The sequence below is a fragment of the Lepisosteus oculatus genome, chromosome 11 (assembly GCF_040954835.1).
Source record: "Lepisosteus oculatus isolate fLepOcu1 chromosome 11, fLepOcu1.hap2, whole genome shotgun sequence".
NCBI lineage: Eukaryota > Metazoa > Chordata > Actinopteri > Semionotiformes > Lepisosteidae > Lepisosteus > Lepisosteus oculatus.
Window position 1 is genome coordinate 37,597,761 of NC_090706.1, and position 21,816 is coordinate 37,619,576.

The 21,816-nt window shown below is 37.1% G+C and overlaps 1 protein-coding gene across 2 annotated transcripts in view; it reads right to left on the bottom strand.

Annotated features, from left to right (window-relative positions):
- Positions 1-21,816, bottom strand: part of unc5a (unc-5 netrin receptor A) — a 194,511-nt gene that overhangs the window by 134,364 nt on the left and 38,331 nt on the right. The gene's annotated exons all lie outside the window — the stretch shown is intronic.

A 21,816-nucleotide genomic window follows, 5' to 3' on the forward strand; every position in this document is an offset into this window, starting at 1 on the left:
GTGCACCTGAACCAATTTCCAATTTTAAAAAAAAAATAAAGCAAAAAATTTTGAAACAAAAAATGGTTTCACCTCCCAACCTCACAGACAGGCATGCAGTCATTCATTAATTATCTCTGGAAGCATGGCAGCTTTTTATATTTCAGAAATGTGGATTCAGCACTATGTGCTGCAGAGCCTGTGCTAAGTGACTGTATTACCTGAACTCTTCGAGCAGCCTTCCTATTAAAAAAAGTGAGTCAGAAACCATATTCCCTGTTGATGGATGACATATAGATGCATTTAACACTCTAGGGAGGTTTGATTTTTTTGTCCTACACAACCAAGGTTTAGTTCTTGAGGAAGTGGCCCTACTGTGAATACTGGATGCACATGGAAGATGTTTTTATAGGTTTGCTTCAGCAGATCAGACAGTCCTGCTGTGGCATTGTACACAAAATGACTACATTGTGTATTCTTGATTTAATAAATGGGGTCAACTTTACAGCTTGATAGCAGCAAGTTACTCTTCTAGTTCCAAAATACTCACCCTATAGATCGTTTTCCATTCTACTTTAATGTAGAACTGTTAATGATTTAAATAAATGTAAATGAGTTTTTATGTCGAGAAAAGTGAATTCACTGATAGAAAAAAAAATACATTTAATCTGTTTTTCTTCAATGCTTATCATCTAAAAACCAGAGCTGGTTTACATTCTGTCCAGTGTATTCTACAGTATGTTGCTTTATTACACTTTCAAAATTTGAAGCCCTCAGTTTTGATCTCCTTACAGGGAATGCAATTTACATTATTTATGTTAGAGTTGATAAAATGAGATCTTGTCATTTAATAGTTCCCACAATAATCTGCGTAATATTACTCAAATGTGCATACCAGTGTTGTGAAGCTGTGCTTGACCACACACCAACAACACTATCCTACAGGAATCTGGACCCAAGGAACTCCAATTAGGTCAGAGACCATGTTAGTCAAGATGCATGGAATGTTACCCCTGGTCCTGCACTACTTAAAAAGTGAAGATGCAGCAAAATTTTCATGACGTTTGTTTTTCTGTGTTTCTGAATTGAAAAGCCATAGCCTCAAGAACGGCAATAGATAATCACTAGGCAGCCACATCACATATAATCTAATTTGTCTCTCACGTGAAAAAAAATGTCTTCAAAACTACCATACACTATATAGTACATTCATTATAATGATCGGCGACAGTCAGCCATAAATACTGACAACACTACATCCTCTAGTGAAGTAAATTAAGTCTGCATAGCATATACTGGTGCTGGATATCTACACTACAGTACTAATTATTGTGGTTGGCATATGCAGTAGAGGTCATTCTTCTGTGCAGTTCTCATTAACTGCCAGGCTTCACATCCCTACCCTTGTATCCAACAAAACTAATCAACTTTCCGCTTTCCTACAAAATGCATCCATGGCTTGCAGAAAAGCAACAGTCTAGAGGTATTTAATTTGTTTCATGAAAGTTTTGTTAAGAAAAATGATTACTGTAACTCTAATAGGAGATTTGGTTCCCCTAAATGACCTTCCATTTTCCTAGCTATTCTCAAGGTGTAATTTTCTATTTAGCACCCAAAGGTAGGCGGCAGTCAATGTACAGCAAATTGCGGCTGGCTGAGAAACAGAGGTTGAGTGATTAGGCTTTAAAGAGGCTAAACAGCTCCAATAAGGCTACTTATCACTCCAAGAAGTTTGATTTTTTTGTAGTCAAATAAACAAGTAACGTCCCCTTTATTTGTTAATCAGGTATTTTATCTTACTATAGTGTTTTGTGTATAGTTAACTCAGCAGTGGCTGGATGGAATTAAAGAGTGTGAATTTGTAATTTCCAAGAGTTAATATATATTAATTTGTTACTAAAGGCAATTTCTCACGACCTTGTGTTTTAACACCTTCTCTACCCTTAAGGCTCCGTACTGGAAAGAGATTACAGCTGGTCCTTGGATGATTGATTCAATATTTGGCATGCCATAGTTAAAAAGGAAAAAAAACAAAGAATTGAAAGAAGCACAGCGCATTTACCATAGAAAATACGCCAGGAAAGTCAGAACCTGTCACCATTAAAGATGTATTTGACAACGAGCATGCTGGCAGAATTGTGTCATAATCTTATAGGACTTTTCCAAGAAAATAAAAACAAAAAGCGATGTGTGGCATTTGCAGCAATCCACAAAGCAATTGCAGTACACCTGCAGATTTTCACAAAGGCAACTATAGACATTTCAGGCCTTTTTGAAAACCACTTTGAGCCCTGTGACCTCTCTCTAGCATTCTCTTTGTTCTCTCTCACCACAGACATTGTGTCACATTCCCAGAGCATGTCATTGTGCTTGCATCACATCCCATTACACTGAAGCCAGGCCTGAAAGAAACAATCAGTCCGGGCCTTTACTGGAATCTGTCATTCAAACTAAATAAGAAAGAAAAGAACAAATCAAATGTGGTTTTGTTATTTGCTTAGGGGATTGCTTCATTGAATCATTTCAGAATTGCCACATGTAAGTACAAAAAACATACTATCCTGTACACCAGGAGTCTGCAATTGCATTTCACCCTTGAAAGATGTTGCACTAATCCTTGATTACTGTAGACAATTGACATAGATAGCGTAAGTCAACCACACATTCCTGGAAACAATCTGAGACATAAAGAGTCTTTTAGAAGTTGTCCCAAAACGTAACTTGGAAACTGAGCAACAACCCTTCTCTTAATTTGGTACAGAACTTAATTAACATTACTTTGCATTACAATATAGGAGAATTAACTCAACTATAAGGGATTTCGTTTCCATTTTCCCATATGACATACTTATTTTAGTTGTCCATAATCATATTTACTCATTATTCTGCAATGATTAATGATACAGTATGCAATCATATTATTCATTTCATAAATCGGGGAAAAAAACAGTAAATGGAAGATAAATACTAAAAATAGATAACTGCAGGGAAAAATCTTGTGGGAATAGCTAACAGATATTTAAAGACAATTTTTATAAAATGAAGGCTTTAAATAAGTATATAAAGATGAAGTCTTGGAGCTACTGTAAATACTAGAGAAAATTAGAAAATACTAGAGAAGACAAAAGACATAAATCATTCTGTTTTTAAACAGTTCCATGAGGCAGCTATGTTCAATGAAAGTTACAGTAAATGAAAAACAAAATGCTGAACAGTCACATTTGTTCACGTGAAACCACAAAATTAATAAATCTTTGTTAAGGTAGTTTGTTAACTAAGTCTGTTTTTGCTCTCATGTTAAAATCACTATTCAGATCAGTTGTTTGTAATTATTCCAGAATTGTGTTCCATATTTTGAAATCAGGTCTTTGAAACTGTTAACTTGATTAATAAATATTACTGTAACAAATTCCCAATCAAATATAATCAAAACATATTTTGCCAATGATACAGTGAACTATCTGAATAAACACAAAATATAACTATAATTCTGAATGTATTACATTCACCTTCTTTGTGAACCAACAACTTGGATTTGCCATTAACTTTGAAGATGGGCAGATGTTTTATTTTAATTCACAGATATGTTGTATTTTTATGTAATATGTAGATACCAGTTAGTTTTATTAGTTACTAGATTCTAGTTTTTTGTGTTATCCTTTTAGCATATACACCAAATTCATTAGTGTCCAACTTAACAACATCCATTGCACACACTGTGACTCCAGATTTTTACCAAAGATTTGACAACTTTAAAAATTCTCTTGTAATCACTAGGATACAGCATGTTGCACTGAACTGTATCTTAGTCCTTTCTTCTCCAAATTTTGCTTCGACTGGCACTATGCACATTTTTTATCTTTGATCACTGTAATCTTGAATTGTAAGTGTTGTGAAATTTACTTTACTATCCTGCTGTACCGTACAAAAACCTTCTGATATCTCACCTCAGCACACATTCTGATAAGACAACCTATACATGCAAAATAAAATATTATGCAGTGAAGTGTTAAATGCAGCAATATTATATGCAGGATTATCTGGGCTAAAGCAAACCCACATACATGACTATAAGTAGAATGCTTTTATTTCCTTCAAAGAACAATTAAAGTTTTAGAAAATTAAAGCAGAATATCAAAATATGTGTTGTCACATCTTTCTCATAAAATCTAAGAATTAATTCTCTTAAAACCTGAATGAATGCGGCTTCTAGGTGTTGTGTAAGGAATAATAAAATCTATAAATAAAAACACATCTTGAAGAGTATCATATCAATTCTGATAAAGCTTTAACAAGAGCAAAAATAATTTTATTTCATATCTGTCAGAAGAGGACTTGTCTGTATAAAATGCCATCAAAGAAAGTTGAAGAAGAAAACAGCACTCTCTGGAGATCACAGCAAATGTACCTTCATCTTATTGTACAGTAGCACAAGGTCAAAGTAGATGCCTTTGATTCTCGGATCCCAAACTGTCACTCAAATTTGGGCTCAATGTAGGGGTGCTGAATGCTGTAAGTGTTACTGGGAAATGGACTGATTGATTCCTACATGCCCAACTTGTGATTTAGTTTTGATACTGAAACAATTTATGGAGTCTATACTGTGCCTGAGCTTCTTTTCCCCGTCTTTCTTAATAAGACAGGAGCACATTTATCAAGTTCTTCTTTTCCTCCAATTCTCAGCATATATAATTGTGTTTTGCAACAAAGGGAAAAGAAAATTAAGACTGTAAACTGTAAATCTCAATGCTCATGTCACTTAGAGTTCTAAAATTAGCCTTGACTTGCTATTTTTTCCTAGTAACAGGTTGTTTTCTTCCCTTTGGTACACAATTCTCCTTGGTGGTGAGTGTCTGACAAATCGTGGGCAGTTATTTAACAGCTGCTCCCTCCTTATTTAGATAAGGCTGAATAAGCTGCCGCGTTGTTTAACAGAAATGTTTTGTAGATGCTATCACTTGATCATGGGTCATGTCAACCAGTCCAACCACTGACACTGCACTTCTGTTTCATCTTGTGACAGTAGAACACAGGTACTGTTAGCTGCCAAGGTGATCTGATAACGGGATTCTGAAACAGACATGCAGACCACACCTGGTGAAATTACAGCATTTCTAAGGGGTCAGCAGTCGCTAACCCTATCAGTTCCAAAGGGCGCTGCAGCTACAGTCAAAGCATAGGCGAGAAGAATTCCGAAGGACACTAGCACCCTTGTGTCAACCACATAAATAAGGTGAGCAAATCAAACATCGGTGACAGGTTTGCCATCAAACAGAAGAACAGGGGTGGCTGTTACTCATCGCTCTCTTCTGTGCACTCCCTTTGTGTCACCTGCGCAGAGCGACTCAATTCAGAAAGCGTGTCCTTCTTATTACGCTGGGGTAGGTAGGATGAAAACATCCTGCATCGCCTCTTAAGAAAAAAAATCCTTCTGGAATGTCACATCGATGGTGCAGCACAGATATCTCCCAGCTTCCCCGTGACAGGGCTGTCATAACCAGAACAGTCGGTGTCGCCAAACTACTTTGGAACGCCTCGCGCTTGTCTTGTTTATGACAGTTATCCTGTTAGTGCATTACAGACACAACCTTCCCTCTCTCTCTCAGCACCCCCCACTCATCTTTTACCATTGCAAGATTTTTTTTACTACAGCTCTGCTTATTTCTTGTTACCAGTGTGCTGTTCTATCCTACAATAATATACAGTATATAAGGATCCTTTTCACATCGTACTGGGTCTTGTCAATTGAAGTATAACAATGTATTCCCACGGTGCTTCCAACTCTGGAATGCAAAAGGAGAAGTTTGCATTGCTAGAGTCGGAGAGTTCAAACACTTTGAGTATATATATACACCCTGGTAATAAAGATAACAAACAGCCTGCATTATCAGTCTTACCCTGTCGGAATGGATTGCGCTAGACAACAAAAACATTGAAAGATCATGTATTCAATAATACTTTCTGAGACAAGAATGAATAGCTTACAATGTATTTTCCCCTTCTCATTATCAGAGATAAAAGTAATTGGTGAAAGACTTGACGTGGTGGTAAAACACAGAACTGAAAGAAGCTTTAGATGAAAGTACAGTAGCTTAATAGGCAAACATGAGGTGCTAAATATCACTGACACGGACCACTCTTTAGCAAAAGGAATGTTTAGGAGATATTAAGAGACTAAATTACCCATAGGATATGAAAACAAAATGGCAATCTAGAGTATAACTAAGAGAAAGAAGATTAATATTTGATAATAGCCAACTTAAAGATTTTAAAGCATTAGCTAAAGAAGGGCTATTCAGCCTATGTCTCTTTCCAATTTTTGCCAACTTTTGCAACAAATAGCTTCACATTACTTTAAATGATAATTAACAAGATCAATATAACAATTAAGACTCTGGTAGCTCTACTGCAATTGTGGACTGGAGGAGCTGCGTGTTGAATAGTCCTGATCTACAGGAGCAGCTTCTTTATGAAGGCAGCTGGCTGATTCAAATCACTGCGCCTTAAAATTTGTGCGCTGTGGCGAAAAAAAATCCGGTACAAATACAAATCCACTCAAAGAGTCAAACTCAAGGAGGCCTCTGTAGCCTTGAAAACAGCAAATTACAGAATAAAAACAAAATACTTAGAACTAAAATACACAGAATTCAACAACAAATGTCTAAAAAGCTGAAGGTGTTTTATAGAAAACTGTCAGGTGCATTAGAAATAAATTACCCCCCATCTTGAATTTAATTCAGATGAGAAATTGGGGCGAACAGGGCAGGGCTTGACAGGCACAATACTCGGTTTGTAGAGGCTCAGGCTTGTGTGTTTGTGTGTGCTCTGTATGTGTATTCTGTTTGTGTGTTATGAAATCAAATCCAATTTCTCTTGATAATTTAATCACGAGCCCATCACTGAAATGAAGTCGCGCCTACTAATTATCAACACGTTCTGAAAATCCTTGCCTTGATAAAGATGCTTATTATTGCTATTAACACCAGATGCTCTTCATCAATCACGCCTCTTCTGAGTCTGGCCAGGCAACTGTTTCTATCGCCTGCAATTAAAATCCATTAACAAGTTCCTAAGTTCACCCCAGTGCGACCTGGGACTCTTAAAGTTACTGTGGGGTACCTGATGTGCTGTCAAGGCCGTTTATTTGGGGGGGGACCCCGCTATTTAAGCATGCACCCTGCCACGAGGAGAGAATGCAAGTCTAGTTGATTTTCTAAATAATTCTACATCAATTTGAGACCTCCTGAAGCCAGAGCCCGGCAAGAGCCAGTATAATTTGTTTAGCACAGCAGTGAACAAGCTGCTTGGGTCTCCTAATGAACTCATCCACAATTTCTTTTTCTTCATCTGCTTCATTTGCAGTCATGGCCCTAGCAGCCCCCGCTAAACTTTTTTTTCTAGGAAATGCCATTAATGTCAATTAAAATGCACCGGCACAACTGCCCACATGAAGGTGAGAAATTTGCTCAGAGTGCTGGTGCTGGTGTTTGCTTAGCTTTTCTAGAAGGTTGACAACACCTGCACCGTGGATCTGCCACACCGACCACCTGTCTGAAGAAACAGACAGGGACCCTTGACTAAGACTAAACAAGATGGACAAGCCACATGCTTCAGGGTTCAGCTTTCATTTTTCTTTATAATTCTTCTATTGTAAACAGACCAGGGCCACAGCCAGCATCATTTGTTTCTTATCATAGGGTTTATAAAGACAGAGTGCTTGTGATCGGAAACCTTTTTTTAATGACTGAATGCAGCAAGCGGCATATTCATGTGTGCATATTAATTCACATTAACTTATAACGCACGATTGATATACATTTGTTTTGTCAAAGATTGCCAGTTTGTCCATCTCTCCAGGGATAACATTTACTGCACCTGCAGACCGCACAAAGCAACTGTGCTCTCAGGTACAGTATGTGCTGCCATTTTGTCTAGTGGAGGATTTGACACACAGGCAAAGCTCAACTGCTAGGGCTGAATGGTTGTGTAGTGTGTTTAGGCCTGTGGTAGAGTCTAGAAATTTATCGATACAGCACAAGGCTTGTATATCCCATGCCAGCTTTGAAGCAGAAGAATCAAGAAGGTATATGCATTTTTTTCTTCCTCAGTACTCTCAGGGCCATTACTAGACTAAGAGAAATGGGCTTTAATAAAGATGTCATTAAGAAGCCCTCTTGCTGCATGCTGTTTTAATCCATGACATTCGGAATTTACAACTGAATATAAATCTACAAGGAATTATACCAGCTTGCTTTAGTCCCATTTGATGCACAGTTTAATACGCTTCTTTTCAATAACAAACCACTTCTATTTTGACCTTTTAGGTGTTAAATTTTAAAGATCTGATAAAATATTTAAGATTCAGCAACTAAATGATCACACTACGTGACATCTACAGCACTGTTTGGGATTGCTGGCACAGAGAGCAAATGAGCACAGACCGGATGCATGAAGAAAACCTAGTCTACATACAAAGAAGCTCACTGGAGAAGGAAGGGCATGAATTGCTGAATATTTCACAATGTATGGACATGGACATACAAACCATGCATTATCACTGCAAATTAAAAAAAAAAATTAAAAACCAGTTCTCACTGACTAAATCAATGGCCCTGTCTCAGAGGTGTAAGCTCACTAGTGTGTGTTCACAGATCTTGAGAGTAATGAGTCGTGTTTTTACGCCAGCAAGCTTCCTAGATCCTTAACTAAAAGCACTTCTGAAGAAACTTTATTTAACCTCCTCAAGACTGTAAATAGACTTCATATCAAAAGTGGTCAACTGTGAAAGTCAAGGCTAGGAGCCTGTGAAGCAAGTGCGTAGCCACTGTTGGAAACAAGACAAGTTGTACACCTGTGATGCACGATATGAACCCAATTGCAGATAATGCACTTCTGTCCCATTTCTCTCACAGAGCCTGGACCACCATGTGCCCCTTACTTGTCTCCAGATGGTCCTAGAGTCCTAGATGGCACATGGCATCTAGTCTCACACCACACATGTTCAATGGGGCTCAAGTTTGATAAAGAGGGCATCTACTGCATTACCGTCAAATTCCCGTCACACAAGAAAGGTCTTGTGATGCGAGAATCAAGGGGACACGTATTGCTCTACTGTTCCTATCCGTACCAGCAGAGTGTTCAACCACCATCGCACAAACTCCACAGTGACACTCTGTGCAACTTCCAGTGCTAACAAGTCCATGAGAGGTCTTGATCCAACATAGTGTTGGCACAAGGTCGTTGTTCTCTTGGAAAGAGATTTCAATTCTCTTGAAAACAGATGCCTTTCCAAGTTCCTTTTTTATTATTTTCACCCGCCAGGCTTGACACTCAGCAGGTTACATCACCACATAACCTGTGCCCACTCAACTGTCACTAATGAGGCGATTCAGTGCTTATGCAGCAGTCATGGGCATGTATCATGGTCGGTCCCGAAAAACCAAAATGTCAACAAAAACATTTCATTTGCAACATAAAAAGGGTTACAAAGGAGAGGAGACCGTTCAGCCCTTCTAACTTGTTTGGCATTTCAGCAGCTACTTGATCTAATTGGGAAGTCATCTAGCCAGAGTATCAGCTTCAATAACACAACTTTGCATAAAGAAGTACCTCCCACTCTTGTTGTTAAGGGCTCTCCCCTGTAGATTCCACTCGTGGCCTCTGGTTCAAATTTAACAATGTCAATGTCCTTGAAGATTCTGAATAATTCAAGCATGTCAAAACTAAAAAGATTCAGTTCTCAGCCCTTTAGCCCTTCGGTGTAGTAGGACATTCCTTTGAACTTAGGTATGTGTCTCCTCCCTTTTCTCTGGGCTGATTTCCAACATGGTAACATGGTGCCCACAATTATACTCACTATTCTAAATAAAATCTTCCAAGTGTGCTATACTATACAATTCTAACTGTATATGCTAACCTTTTCTCTTACATTCCCACTGTGCCAGGAAGATGAAAACATGTCTACATAAACACCTACATCATTCTCTTAAAGCCTCTTGAAGCTTGGCATTTCCCATTTTATATTCTGGAGTTTATGGTTTTGCTTCCAGCACATAACAACATACAAATGTCTACATTAAATATCATCTGGCAGGTATTTTCAAAGTCTCAGTTTGTACAGCTTTTTTTGCATCTTGTACAGTATGTGTTAATCTTCCTAGTCTGGTACTATCTGCAAACTATACCACTCGTGTAATCTAGTAAGAGCAATGGTACCTGAGGTAGTTGATTAATTAAATCATCCTAATCTGATCATTTATCCCCATACACATTACTTTGAATAACCACCACCTTCTGTTTGAGATAATAAATTAATTTCATAACACAATGCATAACCAAAATGTATATACCTTTTCATAAAAACATAAAAGCACAACTAGGGTGATAAGTCTCATTGTTGCTGATTGCAAAAAAAGGACAAAAAAGTCTCCTGTTACAGAAGCAAGATCCCACCTGTCAAGATATAGACTCGACCTACCCAAATTACTGCATAAATACTATGATATGCAGTTCATATTTATTTTGATTTCCCAGTCTAACAGGCAAAATATAAATATCCAGAAACCATATAAGCAGCTTAGTTTTCAAAAGCTACTGCAAATTGAATTTACATGAATCTGTCTCTGATTGTCACAACTCCCCCAGACTTAGGCACTAAACAGTGGAATGGAAACTCATGTGAGAAACATGAGTATCCAGAAAAACCAAGAAACATGCAAAAATACAAGCAAAACCTCCAACCACTCCTGTGCAAAAGCAATTAATAATAGTATTTACATATACAAAAGGAGAAAAGAAAGCAGATTAATCAAAACATACATAATACATAATAAAGTTATTTGCCACCCAACAGTGTAGTTCCCATTATATTGGGTCTGCTGTACACCCACACAGATTTACTAGCTACTGGATTGCATGATAGAGGAATGTCTTTATCATTCAACCCTATTATTTGATTCAATTTCCAAAACATTGCATGGAAATTGCATTGCCTTGAATGGTGTTATTGAATTTCAAATGTGATAAAACTACTCAACATTCCTTACAGATGGCCAGCTTGCAGTCTCTGCGTGCTTGTTTTGTCTTCTATCGCATGTATAAAATGGACCAAGTAAACAATAATCTTTAATCTTCCCAACATCTTCCCCTGACTCTACCTGACTCACCGCTTGTTCAGCTTCTTGTGCTTTGCAGCAACAATGAAGCATTATGGAATATTGCTAATATATCCAGCTTTTTGCTCTTGTAAATTCATCATTACCGCACAGCTTAACCCATTTCAGAGAAGTGATCTCCCCCCCCCAGAAAACAGCTTTAGTGAAAATCTTTCTTTTCAGATACTGCTACATAGGAAGTGGAAAAGCAATTTAAAGGATGCAAATGGATACTGCATCATCAAACACATTATGCTATTTCAATTTTGATTACATACTGTACCTGGCCTCAAACACTCAGTTATACAACACGTGCTGTTACTCATGGTATATTGGTAACACGGGCCTGGACTTGTTTGGTAGAATAATGTAGGCCAAATGTAATGTACTGAATAACAATGCATTACACAGAAGATGTTCAAACAAAGCACTTTCAGTAAGCTAGTAGCTGGAGTATGGCTGGCACAAACCCATCTTTCCTGTGAGAAGGGATTGGCAAAAGATGTGATAAAGTATCAATCACAGTACCAGATGAGGCTCATTTGATCCATATGCAAATTTCAAAAAAATGTTTTTCGTTTAAACAAAAAAGACAGTCCTGAAAATTTCCCCAAATGGAAGCCGTCTGGCTAACCTTCTTTCTTCTTGTTAGTTATTATGTTCACCCATATGATGTTAAACAATGTATGGTGTGGTTACATTATTCATAGAGAAGTGAGAGACAGAGGCAGAGAAAGAGAAAACACAATGCAATTAATGTAAAAGGCACATGTGAAAAGATCACAGTCCCATCTTGACAAAAGCGACCTTATCAAGAGATTCTTGTGCTCAAAGTAATTGACCTCCAACATCTTTTATTTCCCCTAGCTCCATTTAAGTAGATGTCACCCAAGATCTTTCTAAGTTATACAGAAGTCAGGAAAAACCTATACTTGTTCAAATCAAGCAAAGCAAACAATAACCTCCATCCCTTCCGGCTTTTCTCTCCTATCCCAAAGCAGACTCTGACAGTCCTAGGATCAATATCTGGACTGCGTCTGACGTGACAACCAGCTAAGGGAGTACTGTATAACTGTGTGAGCACAGGAATGGTGTTATTTCCTGCCTTTTAAACACAGGCTTTAGTTCTTTCATCTTATTACCAAGAGATTTATTGTTCTTCTTAGAAATAAACAAATGGAAATTTCAGAGCAAATGCAACCCTCAGCTGTTACTTGAATATTATAAACAAAGCAAACGGCAGCAAATTAGAACTGAGAAAGGCAACATAGCATTTCAGATGCTGAGGTTTTCCAAAATCAGCTCTAAGTTGTTTCGTTACATGCAGGTTAAACTTCCTCGGGACTGAAAACTCTTCTGATCTCCTTAATTCTCATTTTTGAAATAATTTGTCACTGTACCACAAATGTGTCATTTCTTTTGGTTCTGTAGATTTTCACTTTTCTGTACAATGTAGATCATATTGTTGTAGGTACACTTCATAGACTCTTTATGAAGACCTTAATAATCTGGTTACTGTTATAAGAAAGAAGCAAGCTGTTGAGGTCCTCATGGGTGAACATTTTGCAAAATCATCCATATTTTACACTATTACCTTGCAAAACGCTTTCTCACAAACAAGTGATTTCATGTTGCCAAAGGCTCCATGCAAAACCCAATATAAATACATAAAGATATACTGTATGACAATTAAACTCAAAGAACCTGATAAACCCTGATGGAGACTACAGTACCTCTATTAATCTCAGTCTGGGAAAGAATAATTGTCTTTCTTGAAGAACAAATGGCATGGCCCTGCAACCCTTCCACTACAAATGTGCCCAACTCCTGAACAGACAAAAAGTCCAGTTTATGTTGCCATTGTATGGATCCTTGATCTACATTAAGATATATTAGAAAAAAAGATGAATCCATTTATAAATTTACACAATCCCTTTAAACCTTTTCAAGAGCCCACAAGGCAGATGATTAAAAATACATTAAATATTAAATTTACATTCAGGCACAAATAGTAAAAATGCAAGATCTAATGACTGTGCAACTTGACTCCCATAGGGACCTTGTGTGTCTGTGTGCAATAGAAGGGGCTAACAGATACAGTTTTGTTTCCAATTACAAACACTTTGCATCAGCCACTGGGACCACAGTGCCCAACTAGTTCAGCTGTAGGTGAGGCTATGTATTTCTTTGAAAAAGATTCTGCCTTCAGGGCATAGAACTGACAGATGAACTGGCTGAGAATATGTGACTTCTTCCCTCTTGGACTTGTTGAGATCTCCATTTGAACTCAACAGAGGGCACAGTGAGGTTTTTTTTTCTCTCACACTGCGAAATTCAAAGAAAATCAACAACTAAAGAATCCTCAAAGACAACTCAATCTCACTGTGAATTGTACAGATCAATTGCAAAAATCAAAATAAACCACTAGATCTCCATTTAAAATCACTTGATATATTACATGCGTTTTAAGCTCCAGATAAATTAATTTAAATAATAAACACACCATACACAGTTAAAGCCAAAGTTGTTGCTTAATGCATTGTGTTACTAAATTCAAGTCATATTGGTCAAGACATCTTCACTTTACTTACAATGTAACCTAGATCAACAACAGAAACGTAGGATCTCTTCTGACATCCACCAAATATGTTAGAGATTCTATGGCAAGTTCCTTATACAGAGACGAGAGGCTTTTCAAACAATCAAGCCTTTCAATTGGTAGGTCTTTAGCTAAGTAACAATTTTTGCTGTCTCCATGGTTTGTCACAAAGGCAATTAGGTCACTCAATGTCCAAATTGATTTAATGTGTTATTATTGTGCCATAATAGCTTGGTATTGCTGAGGAGAGAAGATAGAACATGTTGGCTGTAGTTTAATTAAAATGTCACACCAAATTCTCTGGTGGTTACATTTGCCCATAATTAAGAATTACAGATCATTAGTTCACAAATTTGTTGCAAGCTCAGAAAAGGTTAATTTAATCCTTGACGCTTGATTAAAAATACTGTGTTGTTCATCTACTTATGCGGCAGTCCAAGTGGAAGTGGGATTATTTTTAAATGAAAGAGATGGATGGTGTTCACCCAGTGGCTGGGGAATGAAATCTCGGAGAAAGAGATTTCACATCTATTTTCAGACACTTAGTAAATGCAAAGTAAGAGACTTGCAAAGACTTTTTAAAGATCTCCTTATGCATATATGCTGAACGGACAAAAAAAAAACAGTGAGCAAGAGGATGTGTGACAGTCTTTTGTTTGATACGACCATTAATCTCTCTGAGTTATGAAAGACCAGTAACTATCAAGCAGCAGCTATCCACCATGCGAAAATCCACGAGGGGGATGTGTGGGACAACTCCTGATTGCTTGGAGACTTAAACTCTTTCTTCAAAAGTCTCTGACAGCATACAGCACAGAAAAGAGGGCAGTGTATTATTGCTTGAACAGGCCAGATAAAATCACCCCATATTCCTTTCCGGCAATCTGACTGAAATCTGTTCTGCAGATATTCAAAAAGAGAAGTGACCAGCGCAACTTGTCCTAAATTTACTGAGATTTAAATGCTGGCATCCACTTGCAAGAGATTATTTAGTAACGTACAGCTTAAGATATACTGTAGTACTTCAAATATTAAGACCATACCGTCTCAAGAACTAACTTCAATATCATGACCAACACCAATGGCACCGGTATATACAAAGAAATAAAACAAAACTTACCTGCCCTGTTGTATCACTGCCATGGTAGTATGTACTGTATTTATTTTGAGCAAAGGTGTACAGCCTGGGGCCACAGTAAAGAGTTTTCACTCAGTTTATTTAATAGATTCAAGCATCGCTGCCTGAAATCAGGCCTGGAATATTTCCCTGCTCTGTACATTGCAGTAAACTCCGGCTTCCCCGTGACTGTATTGGATAATGTGGCCAGAAAATGGATAGAAGGATGTATACTGCAGCTGAATAACACTGATTTAATTTTGACTTTAGTTTATATGGTCAGTCTGCACAGCTCATGCCTCATGAATCCCCTCAAAGGCAATAGGCAGGGAAGGGATGAATAAATAAATCATCAACTGCTAGTAAATACTGAGAAATCAAACCTTAGTGTGGGTTAATTAATGCACAGTTACCATGAAATTGAATGGCGATTCATTAAGCAATTAAACTCAGGTTCAGTAACTGATAGTAAATTCAGCTATCACTTTCAATTAACAATGTTTCTGTGTAATGAAGTGTAAGCAGAAACAAAAGTCCTCAGTTTTATATCAGACATGATGTCACTGAAGAATCTAGGCATCTCCATAGTTTCTACAGAACGCACTATATACAATTAACAACAACAGCAATATGTATAGAACAAATTTATAGTTATAAAATCTATACAGAAACCTCTCTTGGTGTTTCATGGAAGAGATTTATGAATTGTTGCACACATGGAGGTCACAAGTGAGATGTGAAAAATAAACTGCATCCTGAAAGCTTTGTGTGGCACTTTCCAATCCCACTATGTCAATTTCAAATTAGGAAAAAAAGATAGAAATTTAGGAATGTGGTAGACGGATTACGAAAAGTCATTTCAAAGCTTAAGACCACAGGTTTTAAAGCTTTCCAGTAAGGTGACAAAAAGGTTAAAGGAATAATTAGCCATTCAACTGCCAAAAGTGCAAAAAAGTTCATTTATCCATATGGCATGCTTTTAATACACATACATTTGTCATAACTAAAATTAACATTTTAATTAAAAAATGCTAAGCTCAATTCACAAGCAATTATCATAACCTATACTTCTTTTATAAATTACAATTTTCACTTAACTTCAGGAAGTGTAATTTTGTTAATTAAAATGAAAGATTAAAAATAGAAATTGTCAAAAGTGAAAATGGCACTTAGTACGGAAGTATCAAAATCTAAGCAGGGAAGCTGAAGCTTGGTGTTTTCTTCTAAAGGATTACTTGGAGATCAACTCTGAGCCTGGTCTTTCATCTTATCATGAGTTCACGGAGGTCAAGGTTTTCAGTGGAAAAAGATTATTGCTTATTTCACCTGTAACTTGAAGTTTTTCAAGACTTGTTAAATATCAGGCCTCATTCCAACCCAGCCCTATTTACAGTATGTTTATCACAGGAGAAAAGCTATCCTTTTAAAAGCAGGTGTTGTTTCTTTATAGCTGCTTTATAAATGTGTATTGGAAATATTTTTGATTACAAAAGAAATTATTCTGAAGTGTGAATCTACCTAGCTTAAAACCAGTTAAAGAATAAAAACACAGCTTGACATTTTTTGGAAACATGATTTGGGGTACCAGCTTTCTTTGTTTTATTAAATCCTGCTTACTCCTTTTCTTTATGAAGGAATAGCACGATAGACCTATCTACTGCATCATGTATGTTGTCATGTGTCAGCACTATTCTCTATATCCTTAAAACTCAGATTGAAAGTGGGCTTTCTTATTGCTTTTATTCACCATGTACTGTACCTGGAATACATATCAACCGGCTGCCTTCATTACTGCTTGGTATTCACACCGCCTTTTTAAATACTATTCACATCTATTTCATTATACATAGTGCATTGGTTCATTGCACTTCCATAATATAGTAGAATTTTGTCATTTTATTAACTAACACTGTTGTAGGTATATGGTTGCTACTTTGTTATTTACATAAAGCGAATTTCATATTGTAAGTCTCCCTTCATAAAGATGTCTACTCAATTACTACAAATAATCATTATAATACATCTTTTTCACATTTGCGGCTATGTCACTGCAAGTTTTTATTTATATTGACTATATATTAGCTCTTAAAAGTTTCATTAAAATTACACAATAATTCACCGTTTTGAGCAAAGCAGTTCTGTAATAAATATCAGCTATATGTATTTAGTTATAAAGTAACAAGAAATAGGTTTATTCCATGCTGAAAAAAAATAAGAAAGAAAAGTTGTTTTCTTTCTTCTTTTTTTCAGCATGGAATAAACCTATGACTTGTTCCTTTGCAGCCTACGCATGCTGACGCAGCTCCCCACCTGAACTAGTTATAAAGTAGGCAGGTTTAAATACACAAGAATTAATGGAACGGGATAATGCCATAAAGTGGTTGCTCACGACAGCGATGGGCTCACCTGGGATTTGAACCCACAACCTTCTTTCAATCATAGTTGATGAAATCTTCTAAAGATGCAAAAATAAGCATTTTGGATTGCATAAAAGATTTACAAATATGTTTCAATTGACTTAATTTAATTTGACTTACAGTACCTACTATGGTAGATAATGCTCTCTATGGAAATGAATAAGAAAAAACTGCATAAATAAAATCGTCTTCATTCCAGCTCAGTTTTCTGAATTAACACACTATGTTTTTACTTCTTCTGGCTTCTGGGAAGGAAGCTTTTATACAGGTAGTTAAATTCAAATTATTCAAGGGCATTTTCACTCCAAAGAACAACTTACAGAAGGCAGTGATCAATGGTCAAGCATTCGATTCTGCCTCCCCCCTGACTGAAAAGGGATTCAATCAAGAGCTCCTTATCCATCATGTCTTGATCAGTCACAGACTGAACAATTACCAACTAATGGAAGAAACAACAGTGTTACACAAAAACCAGAGAGTTTTGGTTTTTTTTTTTTACATCAGACTTTATAAGAAGAAAAGCATCTGTGCAGCACATACACTTCTGGGGATTGTCAACATATGCCTGATACCCTAGATTGTCATGGATAGTTAAGCAGACCCCATTAGTACTTCTCAATGACTGCATGTTGTCATCTACCATAGTTTAGACAAGACAGCTCCGAGTTAGTTCTTATTTATATCAGCATCTGGACCAGATGGAATCATGAAAGAGCTCATAACACTTTCTTACAGAACTGTGTCTCATTGACAATACTCATATTCAAGAAAGACGTCCTTCCTGCCTCGCAGCTCTGGGAACCCTGGGTTCAGTTCCGGACCTGAAGGACTGTCTGTGTGGAGTTTGTATGTTCTCCCACGTTCCAGTGAATTTCCTCCACGTATCCCCACAGCCCCAAAACATACAGTGCTGGGTGGGTAATTTGCCCCAATGGGAGTGTGTGTGTCTATGCTTGTGTCTGTCTGCCCTGCGATGAACTGGCACCCTGTCCAGGGCCTATCCGTTCCTTCCCTTCCTCCAACCCCCCCCCCCCTCCTGTTGCTTGATGGGATAGGCTCCCTCTCCCCCGTGACCCTAAACTGGAAGAAGTGGTTAGAAAATGGATGGAATAGAAGGACGGAAGGTTAGTTACATCCCATATGTCTCCCTTACCATGTAATGCTTCTGGAAGTTTTTTTTTTATTGTCCTCCACATCGCCTGTTCTTACTCAGTTACAAAACCCACCAGAAGTTCACTTATCCGAATCCAGATGACGATGACAAAGAAGAAGAAAAAAAAAGGTTTTAGGAAGACCCAACAATTCTGGCAATCCCATCACTGCCTGGGCAGATAATTAAAGGCAAAAACATAAGTATACGAGTAGCAGCAATCTTAATGAGGCTTAAGAGTTTGACTTTCTTCCAATGTTCCCAGCATGGGCCAAAATCCTGGGCCTGACTCCCAGTGACAGGTGCACAGTCGGCAGGAAATACGGTTCTCCATTTTCCTGAGTAAATATTTGTTTCCATGGTTCATTGGGGTTCTGTCTCCCCAAGACCTCCCACTCATTTCTACACTTGATTTATGATTTGGCATTAACTACCTATTGAGCACAATTATGCAGTACTGGAGGACATGCAAACAAGGTTTCTGGAGGACTCCATTGAGTGCAGAACACAAGACATGAGAGAAATTAGATTTTTAGCAAAAATTTATCTACGTGTATTCCTCAGAGAAGTTATATAACAAAGCTAAATTATCTGAATGTTTTGTGTAACCGCTTAATTCAGATGTCTCCAGAGCTCCATAGACTGTATCTCCATAAAACAATGCATTACTATGTTATCCCTGATATTACAAACAAAAATAATACACACTTCTAACATTAGGATAAGGTTCAAGCTATGGTCAGGATTAAGGCTTTGATGGTAATATTCAAATTTACAGCAAAGGTCGCTATTATCATATTTATGTTCCACTATAAATAAATGGGTTGTGGGAGTGTAGAACTAGCTGCCCAGCCATGTTGTTGAAGCTGATAATATGGCTTTATCAGAGATATTTGGATGAGATCCATGGATCAATTAGTTATTAAAATACCAAATTATCTAGATGGGCCAAAATGACCCCTTTGTTTGTAACCACACCTGTGTTCTTTGAGCAAAGAAGAACAGCTTTCCCAGCTTAAATTTCAAAATTGTAAGCTCAATACAATATACTGCCTGCCCCCAGTGAAACCACTGAAATTCACAAAGTGATCATTCAGATTTTGTACAACGCTTATTTATAAAGTCATGAAAACACTTCTGTTTAACATTTGATAGAAGCAAAACAATAGTATGACATTTTTGTTTATTTTATGCTGGTTCTGCAGGTTTTCCTTTTGCTAACAGAAACATTGATAAAACTTTATACCTATAAACAATCTTTCTTCATCGTTCATAATCTTCAAAAACATGGTCACAGTGATTCAAGGTGAACTACAGATGAGTAGCAATATGAAGTACTGTAGCAGCTAATTCATCTCATTTACCAATAACATCTCATTAGTTTATTGTCAGGTGTTCTTCATCATTAATATAACCTGTTTCCAAGTAACAGTTTTGTATATATGTGCAATATAATAGGATTCAAATGATGCAGGACAGTAGGCAGTCAGAACAGACTGAAAAAGTCACTCAAGCACAATGCATTTTGAAAAGTGACAGAGACGATCAGAGAGGAAAATAATCAAGTGAGCTGAATGGGCTCCTCTCTTTTCTAGGATTCTTATGTTTAAAGCTTTAATAAGGTTGACTCTCATTGTCCCTCCCAATAAATAGGCTCTAATATAACATAAACTGGATAAACAGTAAGTCACTCAACATCGCAGTGACAGACTGTTAATTGCATTTTAATAACATCTGGTAATTCATCTTGCAGTGTGTTTACATTTCAACATTCCACCCACCTCATAGAGTACCTGAACCCTACCGTGATATTGTGATTTGCATTTGAAAAACTAACCTTGTTAAACAATGATCATATTTCATGACTGTCATGTGCAATTACATGGTAATGATCATTACCTAAAGAAATGAATGAATTCCATTTGCACAAAGCTCCATGATTCCTTACTGATTCATTTTCACCTTTAGCTGAAAACAAAATCTTGAAGTAAACACAGAATTTCAATTCCTTCAATTTCCTTCTAAACTCCTTCATTTATAATTGGGATGTATTTTTTCAGTTTAGTGATTTTTCTTTGTAGGAGCTGTGAGGAATTTGGTTCTTTTGTAAAGAGTCTTAAAAACGTGTTCTTCACCTCAGAATGTGATAAGGAAACACACAAGAATAAAAGCATATCTGTTGCAATTATATAGTGATCACTGACTGGGGAGATCACCCTCATGACTCATTCTGTTAACCTTGCAAAACAGGAATAGAGAAATGTCTGGAAACTGCACATTGGTGGTGGTGGTGGAGGGGATCCCCATTACCTGTAAAGCGCTTTGAGTGGAATGTCCAGAAAAGTGCTGTATAAGTGTAAGCAATTATTAATTATTATTATTATAACTTGTTCAAGCTGCATCATTTATTAAAGGTGAATTTTAAACCCAGTTATATTTGATAGAATACAGGTATTATGTTCAGTATTGATACAGAGTTATTTCTGTAGGCTCCATAAGCATGTAGTCTTGCTACATGCTTATGGAGCCTTGCGAATATTCTGACACTTCTTCATGTAGTACAAACAAGCAACATTAAAATGCATACATGCAACATTAAAATGCAAACCAATGTAATTAATCTATTAAGCAACTTTTGAACACAAACAAAATAAGTAGTTGTATTGAACTAAACTCACGATGGAGACAAAATATCAAAAGGTGTTTCTGTGAACACAAAGACATAATACTAATTGTTTCTCACCAATCTAGAGCATTTACTTCATGTTGGGCTTGCCACAAACATGAACATTTTAATTAGAATTCTAAGTGCATGTAATTAGGAGAAATATTTGCTTATTTTAATAAGCTAAATATTAATTAGTCAAGCTTACAAAGCTGAGCAGGGAGCAATCAGCTGAAGAAAGCAAGGTCAAAAGCAAATATTCTTAGCCAACTATTTTTATACATACAGTACACCTGCTTAAAGACTTAGATTGATGGAAAGGCCTTTGGTCTCCAGGTCACACTTTATTTAAGATCCTTTCACAATTACAGAGTAGTATAGACTGAGCATTTTTGCATTTGCAAATAACCTCAGGGTTAAGGGTGTGGTTCAGGCTATGGTCAGGATTAGGATTCTTTTTTTGCTAACATGCAGTCTACAGCAGAGGTGATTATAGTTTTAGTCACTGCACTAATACTTTTATTAATGCATGCAAAACCTACAACGTTAAGTGGTATTTTCAACGAATACATTTCAAAGGACGCGGAGTGAATACATCACTCATGCTTCTACTTGGAGACGCACACACACAAAAAAAAGAAAAGAAAAGGGATTTGTAATGTCGCACAAGGCGGGACTCGAAGTGTGATCCAGGAACGTAAAGAAACATGTGCCAGACGGAAGGCAGCCGAGTCCG